We start from the raw sequence: 6,454 nt of genomic DNA, 5'->3' as shown, positions 1-6,454 counted from the left end.
AAAGGCAACCTACGTAGACATCACAGATTAACCGATCTGTTCGGTAAAAAATCAGTCATATGCGCTGTGATCCACATATTTCGCGTCTGAGCCCTTCAAAAGTTAGAGTATGATTTCAGCTATTCAGATTTAATAACTAATTGTTATATATGGGAAGTGGGCGTGGTTATAGCATGCAATCGTTCATTTCCACAGCATAATATAGGAATGCCAAAATAATGTAATACACAAACTTTTATCGATATAGTTAATATAGTTAATACTCTGAAGTTTTACGTTGACTTCTTCGATTGTTTTAGATCCCGAAATCAACGAAATACTTGCCATTTATGTATATAACGGTACTTTTGGTACTTAAAGATTCATTCTCGAGCTCTTATAGCAAACTTTTATTCAAGGTTTCTGTATTTTAGCGTATACTCACCAGACATCGCTAAGTCTGCACTTCACCGTATTAAAAATCGTAACTCCATTTAATTTTCTTCACTCTTTTTATTGTATTTTTCTTAAATATCTATTGCATTATATTTGCAGATTTGCTAGGATCGGCTAAATATATATGTGTGTGCACACTAAAATTCCCTCCCCCACTCTCTCTCTCTCACACTGCAGCCTACGAGAGAGCACTTAAAGTACAGTTTCATAAACATTTAAATAGTTTTTTTGTTTGTTGTTTTTTTTTGGTTCTTGTTTTGTTTTGCTTAATAAACGGCAATACAAAAGTGCACATCAGTTTACATATACAATTCATCAGTTTCATTTGTATGTGTGTGTATTTCATTATATTATTTCATAATATTTATTTTATTTTTAAAATCACATTTATTAAAACTACTTGCAGAGACGACTTTTTAGTTGTCCCTTCACTTTCAGTTACTTTTTGTCATCAAATTGCAATTTGCCTTGGACTCAATTTTAGATTTATCAGATCGTTATTGGATTTTGCAAAACATAGCGGAGCTTAGTTACTCATACAGGGTGTAGCATTATGTTGTGCTGTATGAATTTGCATTTTGTTATAGTCTTTATAAAATGTTTATACTTACTTTTATATTTTGGTTTTGGGCATTTCATGTTGTATATGTATATTTTGGTATGTTCGTGTGTATGTAATTATGTTTAAGTGTATATATGAATGTTTGTGTGGGAGTGTAAATTTATGTAATTTTAAGGCAATTTAATTGTTATTTATCCTCCCAACTCCTTTATAGTTTATATTCATGTATTTATACTCATTCATAGTTTTATTTATATATTAGGGTGAGCCAAAAGAACTTCAATTTTTTTCTTAAGATACCGTGAAAATATCGTCAGAAATGACAAAAAAGACGGGCAAAAAATGGTAACTTCGGTTGCACCGATGCTATATATCCTTCAAAAATACAAAATATTTCTTACAAGAACTTAGTGCTGATCAGTCAGTTTGTATTGTAGCTATATGCTATAGTGTTTCGAACTGAACTATTTCTTTGGAGATTGCACCATTGGCTTTGGCAATAATCCATGCCAAATTTCTTTAAGATACTTATCTTGGCAAATGATAAAGTTCTGCATACGATCTTGATTCCGATCGTTCAGTTTGTATGGCCGATACATGCAATAGCGATCTGATCTGAATATTTTCTTCGGAAATTGAACTATTGGCGTAAAAGTAAGACATACAAATTTTGTGAAGATATCTCGGAAAATCTATATATATAAAAGAAAGTCGTGTTAGTTACATCACTTATAACTCAAGAACGGCAGAACAGATTTGGCTGAAAATTGGTAGGGAGGTAGCTTAGAGCCAGGAGACGGACATAGGATACTTTTTATCTCTTTATGTCAAAATTTAATACAACTCATAAATACAAAAATTATATTTCAAATCATAAGCATTTGTTCAAAATTCATGTTTGTAGGAATCATTTCAATATTTAATTTCTTCAAAAAAAAAAAACAATAAAAACAACCTTACATCTTCGTCTATATAAATATGTATGTATGTAAAAATGAATCGCCAAAATGTATGTACGCTCATAACTTTAATACGACTGAACGAAATTTGATAATTCTTTTTTTAAAATATTCGTTTAGGTTCAGGGATTATTCGAATAATTGCCGGAAAACCCCTAAAAACAGTCCTTTTCTTTTTCTCATACAAACGAATGAATGTTTGTTCGTTAGTAACGCTAAGAGAACGGCTGAACCAATATTGATGAAATTTTAAGAGGTTGTTCGTTGTGGATTAAGGAAGGTTTAGAAATAAAAACATCTTATACTTTTCATGAAAAGTCGGCAAATTGGATAATTCCAAAAAGTAACTTTTTTCCAAAAACATTTTTTTTCAATTTCTGTTTTGTTTTTCAATATTTTGATTTGGAAATTATTTGAATAGTTCAGTCTCGATCGCTTTCTTTTTTATTCCGGCTATTCAAGAGAAAAATTATTACTATTACGATTTACGATGCTTTACGACAGGTTGTGAATTGAACAATTGAAAATTATTCAGTGAAAACTTTACGTGTGAAAGATCCAGTATTATATGAAGTGGTGGAAACCAATATGGTTCATGGACCTTGCGGACACTACAATCCCTTTTCGGTTTATATGTCTAACAAAAAATGCACGAAATACTATCCGCTTGCTTTTCTTTCGGAATCGCAAACTGGAAATGATGGATATCCACTCCATCGTCGTAGCTCATCAGACGACCATACAACTTAGAGTAGTGAATATCGAAGTTGACAACATATGGATCGTACTATATTCTCCACTGTTGTCTAATTCACATTCTAAACTCATATCAATGTTTAGTATTGCAGTTTGGTGTAATCTATAAAATACGTTTGTAAGTACGTCACCAAGGGAAGCAACATGGCGCTTAATGGTCTTAAACGATACGGTCCATACGTGAACTGCAATAAAGCGCTTTGTAGGATATTTACTTTTGCAATTCATGAACGGTTTCCGATTGTTGTGTGTCTCGCAGTTAATATGGAGATTGGCCAAAGAGTTTAGTTCAGCCCAGAGAATACATTACAGCCGGTGGTAACACCGCCAACAACAAAACTAACATTGACGAGTTTTTTTCTCAACTTTCGTCAGTGATCCGCTTACGAGAACATTGCTCTATTTGAAAATACCTTGCATTCATGGAATGCATCGTCGAAGAAATAGTTACGCTGAAAGCAAGACCGAACAGTAGATGGACATTCAGGTGTGTTCTCAACTAATGCATTAGGATGAATTTACACAACCCACCCAAAAAACGATGATTGCTTCTACCTTCGGTTGCTACTGATTAATGTACGCGGCGTATTGCGTACTGTGAATGGTATGGTGTGTGCAATTACAATTGCTGGAACACGATAATCAGTGGAAACAAATGTTGGACGATGCGATAGCTACTTCGAATGCCACTGAAGTTCCCACACTTTTCGCGATAATCATTTCACCATATCAGCCTTTAAATCCGCGTCAATTATGAGATACGAACAAAAATGACATTGTCGAAGACATTTTACATCGTATTCGCTAAAAATTGGAAATGGGTCAATTCCGGTTGATGCTTCCGGTGGTTTGATATCAATTCCATCTGCGCTTTATCAATTCACGAAAGATGAACTTATCACCAATCTTCGGACATTGTCCAAATTATCTTAACTATGATTCCTTAAATGCACGCGCAATATTAACTGCCAAAAAATACAGATGTTCTTGACTTAAACTGGAAGATTCAAAGTCAAATTCCGGAAGACTTGCGCTCATACAAATCGACCGATCGTCTTTCCATTGAAGACGTCGCTGTGAATTATCCAGTGGAGTTTCTAAATTCTTTGGAGAGGCTTGGTATGCCACCGCATCATTTGCGTCTCAAAGTTTGATCTGTCGTTATTATGTTTTGCAATCTGCAAGCGCCGAAACTATGTAATGGAACCCGACTGATTGTGACGCAGCTATCGAATACAAAGGGCTGAATGCTTGATTCGACGAATTTCTTTGAGTTCCAACGATTTGCCATTTCAGTTTCCAGCGAAAATTGCATTTGAGATGACACTCAACAGGACATAAGGATAGTCGCATAGTGTGTGCAATAAGTTTGGAAATGGCGTGCACACGAGTTGGAAAGCCATCTTTTCTGTACACCGGAACAGAAACCAAAGAATTTTGTTTATCAAGCTGCGTTACATTGAAAAAAAAAAATGAAATGATAAATTCAACTTTCTTTTCATTTCAAAACACATAATTTCACGCAGGATAATGCCTGCGGGGACAGCTAGTTTTTCAATCAAATGGAAAATCGTTCAGTTTACATGGGAGTTAGATGCTACAGTGGCTCGATATCGGCGTTTCCGACAAATGAACAGCTTCTTGGGAAGAAAAGTTCGTTAGCAAAAGTTCATATCGATATCTCAAAAGCTGAGGTACTAGTTTGCGTATATACATACGGACGGACGGACACACATACGGAGTTGACTAAATAGATTCAGCTCGTCAAGTTGATTATTTATATTTATATTTTATAGGATATCCGACGTTGCTTTCAGGTGTTACACATTTCGTAATAAACTTAATACGAGGTGTGTTCAAAAAGTATCGCGAAAGTTTTGCTGACAGTTTTCTTCGATTGCAGGGACGTGGTGCATCATGAGTTCTTGCCACAGAGAAGAACGGTCAATAAGGAATATTACCTGCAGGTTATGCGCAATTTGCGCGAAGCAATCCGCCAGAAACGCCCGGATTTGTGGAAGAACAAAAATTGGCTTTTGCACCACGATAACGCCCCTGCTCACACATATCGTTGCTTGTGCGCGACTTTTTGGCCAGAAACAACACACTAATGATGCCGCAGCCACCGTATTCCCCAGATCTGGTCCCCTGTGACTTTTTCTTGTTCCCTAAACTGAAGAGGCCCATGAAAGGACGACGTTACGCTTCTCTTGACGAGATAAAGACGGCATCGAAGGAGGAGCTGAAGAAGATAAAAAAAATGATTTTTTGAAGTGCTTCAAAGATTGGAAAAACCGTCGGCACAAGTGTATAATATCTCATGGGGATTACTTTGAAGGGGACAAAATAGATATTCATGAATAAATAAATAATTTTTGAAAAAACACAAAATTCGCGATACTTTTTGAACACACCTCATACATTCTATTCAGGGTAAAAAAAAAAAAATAATAATAAACCTTAAACTAAATATTAATATTAACAGCTGGCGTATTGTGATTTCTAACTTCGCATAAAATAAAATTTATCAATTTTTTTCATAATTTTATAAATGTTTTCACGGTATCTAAGGAAAAAATAATACATTTTTTTAACCCATGCTAATGTAACTGAATTTACCTGCATATTATACACTTTAATTGTATATAATATAATATATACATAAGTAACTATAATATATGTATATAGGTATATGGTGCTATATATATTATTTCGAACTGTCTTGATTACACTACTCATTCATTACGTTTGTTTTCGAAATCAATTTCGAAAAACCTATTGTGTATGCTTGTGTATATACTTTATTTATTCCTATTTCCTGCGCTATCATATAAAACTAAACTACAGCAACACATTTCTTATACATATCGATATAATATGTTTACAAAATTATTTTATTGGACCATGTATTGGGCTCTATTGCCTGCTTACTATTATTTAATATTTATTTTGAAGTGATAAAGGGTGTTTCCCATATAATTCTGAAAAGGAATTTAGAATTATTTCGAAATTTATGATACTTTTGTCAACGAGATTTAGTGAAAAAAATTTTCTGATCTAATTACATTTGGAAGAAATATGACGTCGAAAAATTTTTTCCGAACTTCTATAGAGAAATCACATCATTAAACCAAATGCACCATTATATACTATATATACACATAGTATATATACGTCAAATTATGGCATAATTTAAATGTCACACAATAAAAAAGCATTAATCGATGCTTCAATGGTTGGATACCAGCTAATAGCACCGATTGAAAAAAAGCTGCTTGCGATCATACCCGAAAAATTTAACTTAATTATAGTAATATGTGAAAATTATGATAGCAACATTCTTAATATATGATAAAAGAGAAGTTTTCTAATAAAACCTAACAAAGATCAGATGACTTTCAGAACCCTACAAGTTTATGGGATGACCGAGCAAATGCTGAAGAACACGAGATCTTTACTAGGTGATATTAAAACTATTTCAGTATATACTGCGAAAATAACAAGGCAGTATTGTTTCTGTAATTAAAAAAAAATTGAGCTTCTACTCGATGGCTCAACAAAGAAATAACCGAAAACATCCAATACCGTTCAAAGTCAAAATCCGCTACCGGAAGTCAATGGAATGCATTCAGAGACTCGCTGCCCTGTGCATTACGGGACCTTTAAGAACAACTCCAACGGCGGCTCTTGAACTGGTACTAAACCTGCCACCTACAGGTATAGACTGCTTCGCTGAAAACCG

Source organism: Bactrocera dorsalis, chromosome 1, assembly GCF_023373825.1.
Source record: "Bactrocera dorsalis isolate Fly_Bdor chromosome 1, ASM2337382v1, whole genome shotgun sequence".
Lineage (NCBI taxonomy): Eukaryota > Metazoa > Arthropoda > Insecta > Diptera > Tephritidae > Bactrocera > Bactrocera dorsalis.
This window is presented reverse-complemented; position numbering follows the sequence as displayed.